Source organism: Leucoraja erinacea, chromosome 4, assembly GCF_028641065.1.
Source record: "Leucoraja erinacea ecotype New England chromosome 4, Leri_hhj_1, whole genome shotgun sequence".
Lineage (NCBI taxonomy): Eukaryota > Metazoa > Chordata > Chondrichthyes > Rajiformes > Rajidae > Leucoraja > Leucoraja erinaceus.
Window position 1 is genome coordinate 69,209,123 of NC_073380.1, and position 21,782 is coordinate 69,230,904.

A 21,782-nucleotide genomic window follows, 5' to 3' on the forward strand; every position below is an offset into this window, starting at 1 on the left:
TATAACTGTTACCGCATAGTGTTTCAGAAAAGATGTAAAGACACACACACACACACACACACACACACACACACACACACACCCACCCACACACACACACACACACACACACACACACACACACAATTGATATTATATTAATATTATTCATTCATTCCTGTTACCCCCATGCCCCACCCTATCCACTCGCGCATAGCTCCCAACTCGCAGGCTCGGCTGAAGAGGTAGGGGAATAGAGAGAGAGGGGCACGGAGAGGGGCATGGGCATGGAGGCATAGAGAGGGACACAGGCAGGGGAACTTGCTGCCTTTTGGAGCTGGAGTTTCCGATTAGCGGCATCTTTTGAGTGGGTGGCCCTACTGCTGCGAGCGGGCGGACAGTCAAAAGCAGTGGAGGGCCGGCCGATTGTGGCTTCCGCGACGGGAAAGCCCACCCACCTGCGTGACAGACGATCGGGTGAGGGAGACGGAGAGGAGGTCGTACCCCGTGACAGCCAGGTGGGATCGGGACTACCAGCAAGGAAAAGGCATCATGATTCCCCGTGTCACTGCGATCGCACGTCTCCATAGACGGCCTCTCCCAGAGGGAGTAATGGCCGCCAGGGTCACCTTTCCATCGCGCTGCCCCGCGTGACGATAAGACAGCCGCCATGTTCTAGAACCCAAGCTGAAGCACGAGTGTACTTCGTGTTCAGCAGCAGGGCTGTGGGCAGGGCTGCAGACGGACGGGCGAGTGCTAGTCGACAGCACAGCGAGTCGGGAGGCGACAAAATGACTGAGTCGGGGGGGGAGGGGGGGGGTTAATGTAACTTGTCAGCTGCTTTAATCCAGAGCAGGGGGGGGGGGCGGTCTGGACCACGAGCAAAGGCATTGTGACTTCATCAGCTCGCTTCAGCAGTTAGATTTGAAAAATATGTCAGATTGGTGAACAATTTTAGTAAAAAAACTCAGGAAATAATGAATCAAATTTACAGATGAGGGGATTTTTGAAATCATGAGCTAAATCTCTACCGGAATATGTAAGCATTTCACCGTTACCGCGTTGGGTTTTCGAGGAGATGTGAATCGCACACAAAATGATACACAAACACCCACACACAGAGTTTTATATTATACTAGACCAAGGGGGACCCGTTGGACAGGAGGGCTGGTCCCACTACGCAACATTCCACCTCTCCACCAATTCCAATATTAGTGGCCAGTGGAGGGGCTTTCTGGAGTGCTGGTATGGGTTCTTGGGGTGACAGCTCAGTCCCTCAAGCCTGATCTGCTGGCAGCTCACTCACGGCTGATGGGCTAGCAATTGACTCGTGGCTATTCCTTGAAATTCCATTTCAAGCAGGGTGCAAGGCCACCAAATACAAGTGCAGTTTCTTACCACATTGAGCAGGGTGCAAGGCCACCAAATTCAAGTGCAGTTTCATACCACTTCAAGCACTTGATTGACAGGAGAGAGATTCTCAACATATTTTAAACACTAATAACACTTTTATTTTTCATTGATGGGAAGAATTCTCTGCACCTGCTGAGCAAAGGGGGACTGAGTAAGATGGCCAAAAATCACAGCCGTAAGTGGTAGTGTTTTATCTAAAATCAATATGCAGTGCAAACAGGAAGTAAGTGCATTTGCAGTAGTGCCTTTCAACTTCAAGCCAAAGCACCCAAGCCGCCATTTGCAGTAAGTAGTGCCGTTCAACTTCAAGCCAAAGCACCCAAGCCGCCATTTGCAGTAAGTACAGGTGCACAACCTTTTATTCGAAGATCCAAATAACAAAAAGCTCCGAATAGTGGACATTTTTTCAGTCCTTGAAGAAAGGTCCTTGAAGACGTTTACCGAGGGCGGCCCGCAGAGGTGACAGCGGAACCTCCGGTCGGTCCTCGAAGAAAGGGGAACTAAATCCCCATTCATAAAAGAGGTGAGGGTATATTGCATGGGAGGGTTAATAATTGACAATCTGCTGCTGCCTGCCCGCTGAGTTAAAAAGTTCCCACGGTAGACTCACGATACACAGTGTATCGTGAGTCTTGCGTGGGAACGTTTTAACTCGGCTGGCAGGCAGCAGCAGATTGTCGCTCCCTTCAGTTTCACCCCACCTACACCCCTCTGCTTCCCGGCCATGTGTGTGACCCCTCCCCTCCCCTCTCCAGTTCCCCTGCCCATTGCACCGGCGCAGGGACTTTGCACTGTCTTCACGTCGGCGATGCCAGCATACAATGCCAGTCACCGGAGACGTCAGGACCAACGGGACACCGACCCCCAGGCCCACTGCTTGCATGGAGATCCCAGAGACCCACAGCCAGCAGCAGCCCAGCCCCGTTCCAACTCCAGAGGAACACGCTTCCCGTAGGGACAGAAGCTGATGGTGTGCAAGGTACGTCTTGTTCTTGGGATTGCAGATGAGGGGGCGCAGCTCGGGCTGTGATATCTCCGGCCACCCCCCTGTACAGGAGCTGAGACTGGGAACTGTACCGCCCTTGCAGGTGAGCAGGAGAGTGGGGTTGTTTGCAGTTGCAGAGGGAGGGGGCAAGGGCGGTACAGTTCAGTCTCAGCTCCTGTCCAGGGGGGTGGCCGGAGACGTCAGGACCAACGGGACACCGACTGCAAGCACGGAGATCCCAGAGACTCACAGCCAGCAACAACTCTAGCCCAGCCCCGTTCCAACTCCAGAGGAACCCGGGTTACGGATGAGGGGGCGCAGCTCGGGCTGTGGGCGAACTGCCACTTGTCGCTGTAGCGGCCCATCGGGAAGTGGGTTCCTGTTCGTCCTGACGTCTCCGGCCACCCCCCTGGACAGGAACTGAGACTGGGAACTGTATCGCCCTTGCCCCCTCCCTCTACAACTGCAAACAACCCCACTCTCCTGCTCACCTGCAAGGGCGGTACAGTTCCCAGTCTCAGCTCCTGTACAGGGGGGTGGTCGAAGACGTCAGGACCACCAGAAGCCGCTCCCCGATGGGCCGCTACGGCGACAAGTGGCAGTTCGCCCACAGCCCGAACTGCGCCCCCCTCATCGGGACACCGACCCCCAGGCCCACTGCAAGCACGGAGATCCCAGATCAGCAACTCCAGCCCAGCCCCGCTCCAACTCCAGAGGAACAGCTCCCCGTAGGGGCAGAAGCTGATGGTGTGCAAGGTACGTCTTGTTCTTGGGGTGGCGCAGCTCTGGCTGTGGGCGAACTGCCACTTGTCGCCATAGCGGCCCATCGGGGAGCGGATTCCTCTGGAGTTGGAGGGACAGGGAGACACAGCGGCTTTTGAGAATGGTGGGCAATCACTTCCAAAGTTCTGCCCACACAGTCAGTACACCTCTCCTATACTTATCTCCCGCACTAAGATTATCTCGCAGAGAATGATCCCAGCCTAACCCTCCGTATTCTCTCCTATTCTGCAAGAAAAAACTACATTGAAGACTGAAACTCTCGATCGAGTAACTGCCGGGATCGAGGCGCAAATTCGCGACCTTGCGGATATGAGCCGAGCACTCTACCACTGAGCCAGCCGTTAAAATCTACGCTAAAAATCTTCCAATCCGAAAGCCGAAAAATTCTGAATTACGAAAAGTGTCTGGTCCCAAGGCTTTCGGATAAAAGGTTGTGCACCTGTAGTGCCTTTCAACTTCAAGCCACAGCACCCAAGCCGCCATTTGCGGTAAATAGTGCCTTTCAACTTCCGATGCACCCAAGCCAAGCCAAAGCACCCAAGCCGCCATTTGCAGTAAGTAGTGCCTTTCAACTTCAAGCCAAAGCACCCAAGCCACCATTTGCAGTAAGTAGTGTCTTTCAACCAAGCCAAAGCAACCAAGCCACCATTTGCAGGCAGTGCCTTTTTACTTCAAACAAACCATATTTTCATTTTCAAACCACATTAAGGGGACTCACAGTTGAGTAGACATGTGTTCAGTGTTATTCAGAGCTCAGAGATGTGACCCTTTGGCTTCATCCATCTTGTAGAGACTGAGTGAGGCACAAAATTCTTCCTCGTCTCCTTTCTAAAGGCACATCTTTTTATTCTGAGGTTGTGCCCTCTTTGTACTAGACTTTCTCATTTATAGAAGCATCCTCTCCACATCCACTCTATCCAGGCCTTTCACTATTCAGTAAGTTTCAATGAGGTCCTCCCTCATCCTTCTAAACTCACATGAGAACAGGCCCAATGCCATCAAACAATCATCATATGTCAACCCAGTCATGCCTGGGATAATTCTCATAAATATCTCGTAAATATTTAAGTGTGTAGATCTAGCAACTGAGTTTAAATAGAGTTGAAGGGAAGTTGAATAGGAAAATACAATGATTAAAAAAAATTAGGGTTTTGGAGAAGAAAGAGACTGCTGGAATAAATCAGATACCCAACATAAAAGCAAATATTAATTGTTCAGAGCTAGTGACTGATGGAAGCTTCAAGCCTAATCAGTGAAACAAAGACACGTTATATGATTAAAAGATCCTATTCCGCAGTGGTAATAAAATTTAACTTGAGTTATAGTTAAGAAATTTAACCTCAGAGAGTGGTAGCTGTGTGGAATGAGCTTCCAGTGGAAGTGATGGAGGCAGGTTCGATTTTATAATTTAAAAATAAATTGGATAGGTATATGGACGGGAAAGGAATGGAAGATTATGGTCTGAGTGCAGGTAGATGGGACTAGGGGAAAATAAGTGTTCGGCACGGACTTAAGGGCCGAGATGGCCTGTTTTCCGTGCTGTAATTGTTATATGATTATCTCTGGTTGGAGCCACCTGCAATTATAACTGAGTATAGCAGCTAACTATTGATTTTTTCATATTCAAAATGTCTATGCTAAAAAGTTAAGTATTGATATATGTATTGTATTTTAACTCCTTTAGATGACAATTGTCCCAAGTCCGTTCTGGGTGAGAGTAATATGAACATTGAACTTGGCCTTATTTTGTTTGTGCCATATTTGTACTCCATGCCAACTTCCATCCCCCACTTTATGATGCAGAGAAATGTACTTGAAAGCGCCACAATATTTGCATTTAGTAAGAGCCTGTCTTTAGACCACTGGCACCACATGTTGCATCCATTGCTCATTTTCAGCCTGTATTTTGGCACTTACCATTTTCATTCTAAAGGAACAAGATTTATTCTATCATGCATTTGGGAATTATTGATTTATAGTGATTTACATTTGATCTCAAATATCACTGGAAATTTCAAAGGGTTTTGAATAATTATCCCATATATATTAATTAATTATTTCCAGTAAACTAGAGGTAATGTATGCAAACGTGATCAAGTTTTTTAATGCAATACATTTTGTTGTAAAGTTGTAATACGATTTAATCAAAAATGGGAGTTTGATCCAGTGTAATGTGAAAATTAGAAGACGGGAATCAGAAACATTGTAATAATTAGTGTTTAACAGCAAACCTGATGTTTGTGGAAAAAGTATGTTGGAAATGTGTTTATGCGCTTCAGTCTTCATTATAGGTAAGCACGTTGTTTTATTTTTGCAAGAGCTCTGCTGAACAATTTGTTTCATAAGCATCACACAAATTATGTTTTATAAATCAGCTCCACATACTTTTCATTGAAATTGCATTAAATTGGGGTATTTCAAATGAATCACACATTATAATTTATGTCAGTTTCTATCCATTTCAATTTTATTCTAGTATCATGTGCATTTTTTTCATATTTTAAACAGTAAATAAAGTGCATGCATCAATGAAAATTTGCATTCTTTGTATCGGAGAAAAACTGGAAGCTCTCCTGCTTAGTTTGATAGAGAGTAACACATACTTAAGCAAGTTCATATTTAAAACTTCTATAAACCTTTAATGCATCCACCTTTTAATGCATTAAAAGATCCTGCATCTTCCTAATTATTCCCAGAAATTCCTGCCATTCCAGCTTCACCGTCATTCCTACTCGGGAATAAAGAGGGATCTTAAGAATGGTTCCACCCGAAACATCATCTGTTTCTTTTCTCCAGAGATGCTGCCTGACCCGCTGAGTTCCTCCATCACTTTGTGTCTGACTTTGGCATCTGTAGTTCCTTCCTACACTGTGTTGCTAGGGTCCCTTTCCAATTAACTTTAGCCTGTTCCTCCCTCAATCTCTAGTCACCTTTACTCAACAGTAATACCGACATATCCGATTTAATCAAGGATTGTTCTATTCTCTGAAAAAATCCATTAAAGTCAGAATTTTTCCAAAAGAGGAATATAAAATATTTACTTTAAATACAGTCATCAATGTAAAAACATGAATTATGTACATTTAAACATCTTTTAATGGCAAGCATAGGACAAAGTGAATCAACTTATTCATATTGCAAACAGTAAAATTTTAGTATATTTTCAGTAATCAAATGTTTACTGCATTATTCAAACAAATGCTAACATTTGAGTATAAATACAATATATCCGTTCAATATAGAATTTACACACAAGGTAAAATATATTATTTGTAATACTGTTCACGTATTCAACATAGCAAATCTCTAATCCACAATTCAAGTTAAATGTAATTAATTTAATTACATTTAACCAGACCTATGTAAAATAATCTGGATCATTTGAATGCTGTTAGGGGATGTGCACTAATGTGCTTTTATTAATAAAAAGCAATTTTGCAAATACATACAAAATGGGCCCAGAGATCATTTTTTACAACAAATCAGATTTGAACAAATGTGGTTCACATTAGTGTATCTTTGGCTGAATATCCATAAAAATCACATAAATGGCTAAAGTGGTGTTTAGATTATCGTGAAAAAGTATTGGTTCAAATTAATAACAAGTTATATGCAATACAGGCTGTCAATACTCCATGGCCACTTTAGTTATTACCTGTCATCATTTATATTATTTTACAAGTAGAGAATACAAAGTTAAATTCAATCCTATTCCAAAGGGAAAAAAAAAATCAATGGATACATTTCTGGAAGTAGCCCGCGGTAGAGAGCCTCAGTTATGGACATCACAGCCACCTAGAACATCCTCCCTGTGTCTGCTCTGTCTAGTCCTGTTAGCATTATATTAGTTTCCAAGAGATCCCATCTCATTCTTCTGTTACCCAACCTAATCTGTCATCAAACATCAATGCTGCCATTCCAGAAATCAGCGTACCAAATCTTTATTTGCACTTTTCCCCTGGCAAGAACAATTCTTCAGAAAAAAAGATCTGAACCATGCACAATATTTCATATGGGATCTTACCAAGATCGCATACAGCTACAGAAAGACATCCTTGCTGCACTGTTGTATAATTATTACTCCGTTTAGTTTTAGTTTAGAGATATAGCATGGAAACAGGCCCTTCGGCCCACTCTGTCCTTGCCGACCCTGGAACAGAGTGCATATTCTACCTGTCAGCTTGTCTCCTCGTTGAATCTTCCAGCCAAAGAATCCCACATTAATGCAGGTCAAAGTTTTACGATTCCACTTAAAAAGCTATGGTGGAGAGATGTTTTTTTTTGATATACATATTATATAGATTGCATACTTGGTTTTGCCAGGCAGGGAATTTATATTATATTTACAGAATGTAATAAAAAGGAACTACAGATACTTGGACCAAAGACAGTCACACACGGTGAAGTAATTCAGCAGGTCAGGCAGCATCACTTGAGAAAATGAATAGCTGACGTTTCAGGTCAGGACACTTTCAGACATTATTTTTATATATTATATATCTAGAATCAAATACACAGGACTAGATGTTAAAAGTCCTGTGTATTTGATTCTAGATCCTTTAACAATCTCAGGTTGTCTTACTCTACCAGTCAGTTAATGTAACATTTAATCACTGGAGGAATTTAGACAAAAGTGGCAGCCAATTTGTGAATGCTTAGCTTGCAGAAGCAGCAATAAGGCAATGAAAGAACTGTCCTAATTGTCCTTGGATAGAGGCAGAGAAGAGTAGATGGCCAACATTAAGGGCAGATGAAGCCTCAAATGAATGTCTCTCCAGAAAACCTGATACCTGGTGAACTGTGGTATCGCAACACCTAAATGTCACAGCAAAGAGATTATACAAATACATTTGATTCAAACCTTCAATGCCATCATGCGACATAAACCCAAAGTTAACAAAATCACCAGAACTGATGTTTTTGTCGCAAAAGTATTCCCTCAATTAATACAAGCATTGGGGTTATAATAGATTCATCATAGTTTTGTTAACTTATACATTTTTGTCCAACATAAATATAAATCTAAAAGTTTTTCTTTTATTCTTACGAATTGCTTTTGTGGTGCTTTTGTCTTGCTCCTGGTTGAAGTCTTTGATTTCCTGTCATTTGTTCTGTGACGCTGCCAAAATGTGAACAGAGTTGAGACAGGAGATTTAAAAAAATCTTATTTTGATTATTATTAATCTTAGTTCAAAACATACATTTATAAGCATATATCATGTTAATGCATTCTTAAATGTACTTATATTCAGAACAAATTGTATATTCCCAGTTCAAATTCAACTTGGCCTCCCTGCCACAGAGGGCACTGGATGGATTTAAGAGAGTTAGATCGAGCTCTAGGGGCTAGTGGAGTCGAGGGATATGGGGATAAGGCAGGCACGGGTTATTGATAGGGGACGATCAGCCACGATCACAATGAATGGCGGTGCTGGCTCGAAGGGCCGAATGGCCTCCTCCTGCACCTGTTTTCTATGTAACAGATAATTAAACAGAGATTACAACGTGCTTATAAATAACATTTATTCATCTTTTTTTCCGGGTGTGTTAAACTAATTTAGGGAATTAATGTATCTGTACAAGCAAGTGGTATGGTTTAAGACAATAATTATTTTCCAGACCAGTAAATAATACGCATTAATAAAATTAGTGAAAACAAAATTTAAACAAAGAAGTGATGCTACAAACTAAGACTGCCAAAGTTATTATTTTAGCTATATAACTTCTCCAAAACAGTAGGCAGCGCAATGGTGCAGCTAGGAGAGCCGCTCCAGTCTCATTGCATCAGAGACCCTAGTTCAATCCTAGCACATGTGCTGTCTGTATGGAGTTTCTTCCTGTGACCACATGAGTTGCCTCCAGGTGCACCATCTTCCTTCCACACCCCAAAGATGTGTGGGTTGTTAGTTAATTGTGTGGGAGAGTGGTAGAATCTGAGGAAAGTTGATGAAAATGTGAGGAGAATTAAAAAAAAAAAAAAATCCTATTTGTAGATATTGGTGGTTGGCCTGGATTCATTGGGCTGAATGACCTCTTTCTGTGCTGTAACTTATTAACTTATACATTTTGGTCCAACATAAATCTATCTATCTATATCTTCTATCTATCTTCTATATATCTATAAAATCTATATCTGTGCCTGATGACTGGCTGCCTTTCTGCCTTTTGATTCGTGCCCAATACTCGCAGATGTCCAATCGGAACGGCCGATGCTCGCAGATGTCCAATTGGAATGGCCGATGCTCGCAGATGTCCAATCGGAATGGATCCTTTTACTTTCTCCCTTTGATTCACTGCCACTCCATTTTGGTGGATATTTCGCTTTTCTTTCTAAGTATCCGCTCCTCGTTACATTTTGTCGCCTTTAAGTACACGTTTTTTAATCAAATCCTTCTCTCCCCCCCAATAACTCATTTTGGCACCTCCTGCTGGCCAGCGACCATAACGGCTGCTGGCGCCCGCATTTCAACCTCAAGAGACGCCATTTAATTCGGCCTTTCAAGAACGGCTTCAGTTCAAGGGCCACGTCTCCCATGGGGGCTGCGGGTAGGGGACGCGTTGGGGGAGCAGACCCAACGGGTCTGCCATTGGTCTAGTATAAATCTAAAAGTTTTTGTTTTATTCTTACGAATTGCTTTTGTGGTGCTTTTGTCTTGCTCCTGGTTGAAGTCTTTGATTTCCTGTTATTTGTTCTGTGACGCTGCCAAAATGTGAACAGAGATGAGACAGGAGATTAAAAAAAATCTTAAACACAGCACTTTAGACAAAGACCATTCAGAAATGTGTCAAAATAGGCTGCAAGGTCCGGAAAGGAATGAAACCCTGAAATGATTATTTTCTTCTGCACATTGGTCCTCTTCAAAAAGGAAGCAATGTTTTCCTATTGTCCGAGGATCCGGGTCATTCGACCAAGTCTCCATTGAAAGTTTAACTGAAAGGTCAGGATCTGATGGTATCTCCATATCTGGGCTATGCTCCTAGCATTTCCAATGCATATTCACAGGTCATGCGATGTGGATGTATGTTGCATGGCATTTAATACATAGGATAATAGGAAAGGGATTTGGAAGTAAATAGACCTGAACAGACAATTTTTTGAGCAATACCGCAAATGGCTTGATTTCTGCAATTATACTTGAACATAAGCAATGCTGAAAAGAATTCTGAAGTACAAGCTTAAACATAAAAACATGACACAGTTGTCATAACTTGATTATATGCCAAGGTGTGATAACAATTTTGCAATAATCAGCTGCCATAAGTACAATTTATGATGTAGAAACATGGTTTCAGTCAGCAACCCAGAAGAAAGTGAGTAGTGATCATGTGCATATTTTGATTGGTTCTATCCCTCGACATCGAGGCTCCAAATTAAGGGATCGAGCAATTCATTGCAGGGGTATAAATAGGCAAACACTTCTTCAAAAGTAGGGTTTTACAAGCCAACTTGTATGGTATGAAAAACTACACATGGGCTAGAGATGGCAGACTAAAGTGCTCTTATGAAACAAGCGTGTTGACCAGCAATTTCATGCTCTCCTCTTCAAATTATCCGAATTCTCCCTTTACTGCTTTGCAATTTGAACTTGGAGTGCGAGTGCAAAACTAATGATCAGCACAGAATGAACCAAAAGGAGGTTATACTTTTTAAGTAAGTAACACAATGTACTGATATGGAGATAAATCTTATACTGTAGTTATCATCATTATAATCAGATGTAATACATGGCTTCAATATCAAATAGACATAAGTAGTTTCAGTACTGAAGTACAAAACACAACATTATGTATTAATAGTGCAGAGAGCACTGGGCATTCATTGTCATGTAATTATAGGAGGGAATTAATTTATTCATCAAAACTATTAACAGGGCTCTGAATATTTAGATTAAAATTTTTAAGAATAGCTTTTCTTTGGAAAAATAAAAATAAATCAGATATCAGTCATGCTTGTAGTTTCAAGATTATGAAGATAATCCATCAAACCATTGAGAGCAAGGAATCCATAACATGTCTGCAAAACAGATGTTAAAATTAAGAAGAATCTTCCTCATAAAAGTAATAAGAATAAAGAGAAATAGTGAGATAAAAAGAAACTGGAATAAAGAAAAAACTGGAATAAAAAGAATCGTCATGCTTGCATTTCTCCAGAATAGTGTATATGATTTACAGTTTAAGTACCCCCAAATTGTTTGTATGCGAATAGTTGACCAATAAATTTCTTCATTCATTCATATGCACACCCAAGAACTTAAAGTTGTTGACTCTCCACCACTGACCCATCGATGAAGACAGGTTTGTGGATCCTCATGGCACTGTCTTCCTTTGTCCACATGGGTTTTGAGAACATAACTTCGTAGTTCATAAGTTCTAAGAGCAGAATTAGGCCATTCAGCCCATCAAGTCTACACCGCCATTCAATTATGGCTGATCTATCCTTCCCGTCCATCTCACCCCCATTCGTCCCATAACCCCCGACACCCTTACTAATCAATCAATCTAGATGACCAACTACACCATCAGGTCCAGACGCTTTGAGGGTTTGCCCTCCAGAAGGACCTACTGATGTTGACCTTGGCAACTGAGTTTACAATTCCATCAAGGACTACGTGGGCCCAGGAAGGCAAAGTGTTCTACCTGTCAAGGTGTGTGTAGAATGCACTGTGCTTGTTGGGGAGTAATACCTTGCCATCGTTTGAGCTGTCCCTTGGTATCACCTTGTAGGAAATGATGGCATGCAAGCCCTGCCACAGCTGCCGAAAGAATCCTCGATTCATTCTTTGGATGAGTCAAATTATCTACTCTTTTAATGTCTTTCTATTACTTAATTAATACTATCAGCAGTAGAAATACTTGCTGTTTCTCTTCAAATAATGTAATTACCCTTTAAAACAACTGAACATTCAAATGGAAGCTTGATCGAGAGAGATACGTTCTGCATTAGGTTGACATCCAAGGATATCTAGTTTCACAACCTTAGGAACATTAATCACAAGGATCTTTCAGAAAATTGGGTAAGGAGGGCATTAGATTATCTAGCAGCTATTTGTCAGGAGAACAAAGAGATCCTAAAGTTAGCGTGTTATGTAATCTGGTCCTCCACTGGGATTTGAGCTCTCAGATTTCCAATTCAGAAATCATAGTAATTGGTCATACAATTGGATATACTTTCTTAGAGACCTAGCTGGTAGATGTATTACAAAGAAGATTGGTTGCATTAAATGGTCACTAAAAAACAACCAAGAACAAACAAACTGCTGGAGTAACTCAGTCAGGCAGCACATGGAGAGGGGGTGTTTTGGGTCAGGACTTCAGACATTGGGGGGGGGGGGGGGGGGGGCAGGGCAGGGAAGGGAAGGAAAACAAAGCTGATAGAGAAACAAGACAAAGCCCAGCAGATAATAGGTGGATACGGGGGGGGGGGGGGGGTTGATAAGCAGATGGTTGGACATCTAATATCATACATACATATAAAATCATGGTATATCATTTATAAAAACATCATAATTTATATATTTTTTTAAAAACACAATACTTAAGTTAAAACTCCAGATTAAAAGATGATCAATGTCCTACAACGAGACAACGATACCAGTGTCTCCACAGCTGGGATTCGTAGCGTGTAGTGCTAACCCTTATGTTTGTCAAGGCCACAATAAGCACATTTTTAGAGTCATTTATCCTGCAAATGAATTTATACATGTCGTGTCTTAGGATAGCTTCTAAAGTACTGACTCCTACAGCCACAAACATATTACTGGCACTACACCATCTAGGTTGCCTTAGCAGTGTTCTCATGGCATTGTTATATGCCACCTTTAGTCTCTGCATACTTGTCTTTAAATAGTTCGACCACAGGTGCGCAGTGTAGAGTGGTGTGTAGTATGCTCTAAATAGCGACATCTTCACCACATCTGCACACGCACCAAATTTACGCAAGAGGATATTCACCTGTACATACAGCATGCATCATTGCCTATAAATATCCTCGTCATCTGTAATTTGTTCTGTAATAATATGCCCTAGATATTTTATCTTATTACATACACTAAGATTGTTGTCAGACAATTTAAAATCAGGATATTTTAGGCATTTATCCTCTTTGATTCTACAGACCATAACAGCACTCTTACTAGCATTATATTTAATGTCAAGTTCCACACCATACACAGAACATATAGTAAGGAGCTGCTGGAGACCAGCGGTAGATGGACTAAAGACCACAAGATCATCTGCATACATAATATGGTTCACTAAAATATTACCAATCACACACCCAGTGTTACAGGCTGTCAATTGTTTAGACAGATCATCAATATATAGATTAAAAAGGACTGGGCACAAAATTCCCCCTTGTCTAACACCATTGCTAACCCCAAATGGGGCTGAGACCCTATTGCCCCATTTTATTTGCATAGTCTGGTGGGCATACCAGTAGGCCAGAATTCTAACAATGTATTCAGGCACCCCTCTTTGACTCATTTTACCAAACAGCTTTCTGTGATTAACACGGTCAAAGGCTTTGGAAGCATCAATAAAGCACATAAGGATTGAAGAGTTTTTGCCTCTATATTTGTTTACAATCTCCTTTAGGGCATATATGCATAAGTCAGTGCCATGTTTAGCTTTAAAGCCAAACTGGTTATCTGTGGAGTTAACAAACTCATTTATTCTATCCAGCAGAACTCTTTCTAAAACTTTTGACAATATGCTGGCTAAAGCTATGGGCCTGTAATTATTTAGGCTGCCTACTTTACCAGCTTTGTCCTTAATGACCGGCATTAACAAGACAGCCAACATTGAGTTTGGTAACAAAGTGTGAGACAAAAGGATTATGAAGCAGGAGTAAAAGGAAAATAATGTTGGTGGAAATGAAGTTGTGAAATCAATGAGAGCCCAGATTTGGCACACAGTGTGGGGGTGGGAGAGGGAGAGAAAAAAGTGGCGGTTGTTACCAAAAACTGGAGAATTCAAAATTTAAATGATCGGATTGTAATCTGCCCAAACAGTTTGTGTGTGGGCCCCTCTCTGGCAATGGAGGGAGCCCAGGAAAGAAAGGTCTGTACAGGAATGTGATGAAGAGTTAAAATGGTTGCAAAATATCTATATTCAAATCTTAAATGTAGATATTTACAAAATATCTATATTAAAAAGTAACGTTTTATAATTTATAATGATGCTAGAGTACAAACAATAATATTTTCACACAACCAAATCTTACCAACATACCTTTTGATTTCTGCAACGACATTTTAATGCACTTTCAGTTTTCCTGGATAATGCCATTATTTCCTGAGCAAACTCAAAATTAACTTGCTTCGTAATATAAACGATAGAGCACGTCAAATGATGAACTGAATTAACTTCCTGGAATGAAAAACAATATTTTTAGAATACCGATTACTTATTCATACTATTTACATATGTTACATAACTGTTGAGTGCTGTAAAAATCAGTGTGTGTCAGGGATTATTATATAGCTGAGAGTACTGGGATTATAGGGTATTACAAATACAATGGTTCCTTGGTCCATTATGAACTCAATCTTCCAGAAATTGACTTGATTGTATCCCATTTCTGAAGTAAACTCAGGAGGTCTATTCTCAATTCCAATGAACTGCAGTAGGAATCCACAGAAATTGGATCCTGGCACTTGCCTTTCAAAAAAAATGTTACATTATCATGTTATTTATTTTGATTCTACAATGTTCACTTGGATAGATATTGATTCTGCAATATCTATCCAGAAAAGGTCCAGTGCCGAAACAGAGAGCCAAAAGTTAGTTATTCTTGGATCTCCCATTTCTCTCATAATTTAGAAAACTGGCCATTTGACTCTTTGAGCCTCCTTTGTCATTCATCAAAATCATGGCAGATCATCCAGCTCAGTTGCATTTTGCTACACTGTCCCCATTTCCTACAATTTTCTTATTAGCCAAAATTTTGAATTACCTCAATAACCACTCTTCCACAGCCCTTGAGGGTGGAGAATTCGATACGATAGAACTTTATTCATCCCCAGAGGGGTATTCCAAAGATACATCACCATTTGAGTGAAGAAATGTCAGTTCACCTCATTCCCAATTTCAGTTCATTTTAACCCCAAAGCATCAACTCCTTTTCTCTGGTTCAGAATTCAACAAGCATCAAAATCTTCTTCCCTGCATTTGGCATTTACTACAGGCATTGATAATACCCAAATAATCAATAAATATGCCACCCATTTTAAATCCAATGTGCAATATACTGAACTAACTGTGTTTTGTTTTAACTTAACTATGATCAACATGTCCTGAAAAATGTCCTTAATAAGGCGTTGGCAGTCTGCTTCTTTATACCCAAATGCTATTTTCTAGAAACCTTGTACCAAAAGTTTCAAGTCCAAATCCTAAGCAAGTTGTGTTTAATTAATGATGAGAACATGAGCATGTGCATGTAAATGAAAGCAGTCATGTTTAGCATTTTGTTGCATATCCTTTGCATGCAATGATTGTTTGAAGTCTGCGATTCATGGACATCACTAGTTGCTGGGTGTCTTCTCTGATGCTCTGCCAGGCGTGTATTGCAGCCATCTTTAGCTTATGCTTGTTTTGGGGGCTAGTCCTCTTCAGTTTTCTCTTCAGCATATAAAAAGCATGCTCAATTCGATTCAGATTGGGTGATTGACAGCCACTCAAGAATTGACCATTTTTTAGCTTTGAAAAAACATTGCTTTAGCAGTATGTTTAGGATCATTGCCTTGCTGCAGAATGAACCGCTGGCCAATGAGTTTTGAGGAATATTTTGAACTTGAGCAGATAGGATGTGTCTATATACTTCAGAATTCATTATGCTACTACCATCAGCAGTTGTATCATCAATGAAGATAAGTCAGCCAGTCCCTTCAGCAGCAATACATGCCCAGGCCATAACACCCCCACTACCATATTGCACAGATGAATTGGTATGCTTTGGATCTTGGGCAGTTCCTTCTCTCCTCCATACTTTGCTCTTGCCGTAACTGATATGTTAATCTTCGTCTCATCTGTCTACAAGACCTTTTTCCAGAACTGTGGTTGCACTTTTAAGTACTTCTTGGCAAACTGTAACCCGGCCATCCTATTTTTGCGGCTAACCAGTGGTTTGCATCTTGCAGTGTAGCCTCTGTATTTCTGTTCATGAAGTCTTCTGCGGACAGTGGTCATTGACAAATCCACACCTGACTCCCGAAGAGTGTTTCTGATCTGTCGGACTGGTGTTTGGGTATTTTTCTTTATTATAGAGAGAATTCTTCTGTCATCAGCTGTGGAGGTCTTCCTTGGCCTGCCAGTCCCTTTGCGATTAGTAAGCTCACCAGTGCTCTCTTTCTTCTTAATGATGTTCCAAACAGTTGATTTTGGTAAACCTAAAATTTTGCTGATGTCTCTAACAGTTTTATTCTTGTTTCTCAGTCTCATAATGGCTTCTTTGACTTTCATTGGCAAAACTTTGGTCCTCGTGTTGATAAGGAGCAATAAAGGTTTCCAAAGGTATTGGAAAGACTGGGGGTGCCGAGAGCTCTCTTTGCCTGCATTAAGGAGACAATTAAACACACCTGAGCAATTACAAACGCTTGTGAAGCCATGTGTCCCAAACATTGTGGTGCCCTGAAATGGGGGGACTATGTATAAACACAGTTGTAATTTCTACATGATGAAACCAAAATGTATAAAAATGGCCTTTATTAACCACATGTGATTTTTTTTGTCTATTACAAATCTCAAATTGTGGAGTACGGAGGAAAATAAATAAATGATGGGTCTTTGTCCTAAACATTGAGGGCACTGTATGCAAACATTTTAAAAACAGGGACTCAAATAATCAGATTCTCAATCATTGTTACAGTATTTCCAACCAGTATCTCATTACATTATTTTAATGGAGCACCTGCAATACAGGCTGGAAGAAGGAAGTGTGGAAACAGAGTATTTATTCCATGATGTAATATCCACAATATATGGACCCCAGTATTTACAAGGCAGTTGAAGGTGGTGAAGCACTGATGCCACCTGAAGAGTAATTCAGGATGGGGAATAAATGTTGGCCTTGCCAGCAAAGTCAAAACCCGAAAAATAAAATAGATGGGATGCAATATTCTGTGACTTCCTCAAAGGGTATCAGAAGACAATTAAATAGTAATATATTCTGTTTGTGTCATCACACCCAGTTGCAGAAGATTGAGGAGATTTGATACGTCGACAAATACATGATTGAACTTCTACAGGTGTATGGTAGACAACACACAACTGGTTGCATCACAACCTGAGCACCCTGGAATGAAGGAGACGACAGAGAGTGCAACATGAGAACTGCTGTAGATTTGGGAGGAACAACAGCAGCAGCACATTAGCAAGAGATACGACTGATTGGCTCTAGCCCAAGTGGGAAGAGAGAAGCGAGTCAGAGGGGTGAAAACAATTGAAAACTGAGGAATTTGCTTTGTAAATTGGTAAATCAGGCAATTTATCAGTCAATTTAAGCAGGGCAGCTCTTAGCGAGCGGCCTAGTGAGCGAAGTGCCCTGTGAGAAAAGTGTGAGTCTTTGGCTCGAGAGTCAAGTGCCCTGTGAGAAAAGTGTGAGTCTTTGGCTCGAGAGTCTTCAGCGAGGAGGCTGAGGAGAGGAGACCACGCAATACGCTTGAGAGGTAGAGACAAAAGAAGGAGATGTCAGGCAAGCTGATTCAGTGTGATGCTTGCAGTATGTGGGAGGTCAAGGACACCGCTGGTGCCTCTGGCTGCTACAAATGCGAAAAATGCATCCAGGTAGAGCTCCTGAAGGGCCGTGTTGGGGAACTGGAGAAGCAAGTGGATGACCTCCGGTTCGTACGAGAAACTGAGTCGTTCCTCGACAAGTCCTACAGTACGATTGTTACACCTAAGGTACTGGAAGAGAGAAGGTGGGAGACAGTGAGAAAGGGAGGGAAGCATGGAATGCCAACGTCCCCGGGTGGTGTACCTCTTGTAAACAGGTTCATCCGCTTAGAAGCTGTTGGGACAGAAGACATGAGCGGCGGACTGGCTTGCGATGCGAATAGCGCTGTTGAGCCAAAACCAAAAAGGCCTAAGGCAGGCAAGGCCATTGTAGTGGGAGACTCCATTGTGAGAGGTACGGACAGGGGTTTCTGCGGCAACAGACGGGATGCGAGGATGGTGTGCTGCCTTCCCGGTGCCAGGATCCAGGATGTCATGGACAGAGTGCAGAAAATCCTCAAGGGCGAAGGTGAACATCCGGAAGTGGTAGTGCATGTCGGCACAAACGATGTCGGAAAAAAGGGGATGAATATTCTGCAGCGTGACTTTAGAGAGCTCGGAAAAATGTTGAAAAGCAGGACCTCCAGGGTTGTTATCTACGGATTGCTTCCAGTTCCCCGTGCTAGCGAGAGCAGGAACAGGGAAATACGGGACCTGAACGTGTGACTGAGGAACTGGTGCACGGGGCAGGGATTTAGATTCTTAGATCACTGGGATCTGTTTTGGGGTAAGTGGGAACTGTACAAAAGGGACGGATTGCATCTTAACAGGTGTGGGACCAGCATTCTGGCAGGCAGGTTTGCCACTGCTACACGTGTAGCTTTAAACTGAATAAGGGGGGTGGGGTGTTGAATGGGATAGTGGAGGATGGAGTCAAAGGGAAAGGATTTCTTAAATGTGTGAGCGTAGAAACCGAGGGGTGTAAAATGAGGGTAGAAGAAATAGGTAGCAAGGTGAAAAAGTAAAAGTGGCAGGCAGACAAAACCAGGGCAAAAATCAAAAAGGGCCACTTTTCAACATAATTGTATAAGGGGTAAGAGTGTTGTAAAAACAAGCCTGAAGGCTTTGTGTCTCAATGCAAGGAGCATTCGTAATAAGGTGGATGAGTTGAATGTGCAGATAGCTATTAATGTCTATGATATAGTTGGGATCACGGAGACATGGCTCCAGGGTGACCGAGGCTGGGAGCTGAACATCCAGGGATATTCAATATTCAGGAGGGATAGACAGAAAGGAAAAGGAGGTGGGGTAGCGTTACTGATTAGAGAGGGGATTAATGCAATGGAAAGGAAGGACATTAGTTTGGAGGATGTGGAATCGGTATGGGTAGAGCTGTGAAGCACTAAGGGGCAGAAAACGCTGGTGGGTGTTGTGTACAGGCCACCTAACAGTAGTAGTGAAGTTGGAGATGGTATCAAACAGGAAATTAGAAATGCGTGCAAAGGCAAAACGGTTATAATGGGTGACTTCAATCTACATATAGATTGGGTGAATCAAATTGGCAGGGGTGCTGAGGAAGAGGATTTCTTGGAATGTATGCGGGATAGTTATCTAAATCAACATGTAGAGGAACCAACGAGAGAGCAGGCTATTTTAGACTGGGTATTGAGTAATGAGGAAGGGTTAGTTAGCAATCTTGTTGTACGTGCACCCTTGGGCAAGAGTGACCATAATATGGTTGAGTTCTTCATTAGGATGGAGAGTGACATTGTTAATTCAGAAACAATGGTTCTGAACTTAAAGAAAGGTAACTTTGAGGGTATGAGACGTGAATTGGCCAAGATTGACTGGCAATTAATTCTAAAAGGGTTGACGGTGGATATGCAATGGAAGACATTTAAAGGCTGCATGGATGAACTACAAAAATTGTTCATACCAGTTTGGCAAAAGAATAAATCAGGGAAGGTAGTACATCCATGGATAACAAGGGAAATCAGGGATAATATCAAAGCGAAGGATGATGCGTACAAATTAGCCAGAAAAAGCAGCAACCCGGAGGACTGGGAGAAATTCAAAGACCAGCAGAGGAGGACAAAGGGCTTAATTAGGAAAGGAAAAATAGATTATGAAAGAAAACTGGCAGGGAACAAAAAAACTGACTGCAAAAGTTTTTATAGATATGTGAAAAGAAAGAGATTAGTTAAAACAAATGTAGGTCCCTTGCAGTCAGAAACAGGCGAGTTGATCATGGGGAACAAGGATATGGCGGACCAATTGAATAACTACTTTGGTTCCGTCTTCACTAAGGAAGACATAAATAATTTGCCAGAAATAGCAGGGGACCGCGGGTCAAAGGAGTTGGAGGAATTGAGCGAAATCCAGGTTAGCCGGGAAGTGGTGTTGGGTAAATTGAATGGATTAAAGGCCGATAAATCCCCAGGGCCAGATAGGCTGCATCCCAGAGTACTTAAGGAAGTAGCTCCAGAAATAGTGGATGCATTAGTAATAATCTTTCAAAACTCTTTAGATTCTGGAGTAGTTCCTGAGGATTGGCGGGTAGCAAATGTAACCCCACTTTTTAAGAAGGGAGGGAGAGAGAAAATGGGGAATTACAGACCAGTTAATCTAACATCAGTAGTAGGGAAACTGCTAGAGTCAGTTATTAAAGATTGGATAGCAGCACATTAGGAAAGTGATGAATTCATTGGACAAAGTCAGCATGGATTTACGAAAGGTAAATCATGTCTGACGAATCTTATAGAATTTTTCGAGGATGTAACTAGTAGCGTGGATAGGGGAGAACCAGTGGACGTGGTGTATCTGGACTTCCAGAAGGCTTTCGACAAGGTCCCACATAAGAGATTAGTATACAAACTTAAAGCACAAGGCATTGGGGGTTCAGTATTGATGTGGATAGAGAACTGGCTGGCAAACAGGAAGCAAAGAGTAGGAGTAAACGCGTCCTTTTCACAATGGCAGGCAGTGACTAGTGGGGTACCGCAAGGCTCAGTGCTGGGACCCCAGCTATTTACAATATATATTAATGATCTGGATGAGGGAATTGAAGGCAATATCTCCAAGTTTGCGGATGATACTAAGCTGGGGGGCAGTGTTAGCTGTGAGGAGGATGCTAGGAGACTGCAAGGTGACTTGGATAGGCTGGGTGAGTGGGCAAATGTTTGGCAGATGCAGTATAATGTGGATAAATGTGAGGTTATCCATTTTGGTGGCAAAAACGGGAAAGCAGACTATTATCTAAATGGTGGCCGATTGGGAAAGGGGGAGATGCAGCGAGACCTGGGTGTCATGGTACACCAGTCATTGAAGGTAGGCATGCAGGTGCAGCAGGCAGTAAAGAAAGCGAATGGTATGTTAGCTTTCATTGCAAAAGGATTTGAGTATAGGAGCAGGGAGGTTCTACTGCAGTTGTACAGGGTCTTGGTGAGACCACACCTGGAGTATTGCGTACAGTTTTGGTCTCCAAATCTGAGGAAGGAAATTATTGCCATAGAGGGAGTGCAGAGACGGTTCACCAGACTGATTCCTGGGATGTCAGGACTGTCTTATGAAGAAAGACTGGATAGACTTGGTTTATACTCTCTAGAAATTAGGAGATTGAGAGGGGATCTTATAGAAACTTACAAAATTCTTAAGGGGTTGGACAGGCTAGATGCAGGAAGATTGTTCCCGATGTTAGGGAAGTCCAGGACAAGGGGTCACAGCTTAAGGATAAGGGGGAAATCCTTTAAAACCGAGATGAGAAGAACTTTTTTCACACAGAGAGTGGTGAATCTCTGGAACTCTCTGCCACAGAGGGTAGTTGAGGCCAGTTCATTGGCTATATTTAAGAGGGAGTTAGATGTGGCCCTTGTGGCTAAGGGGATCAGGGGGTATGGAGAGAAGGCAGGTATAG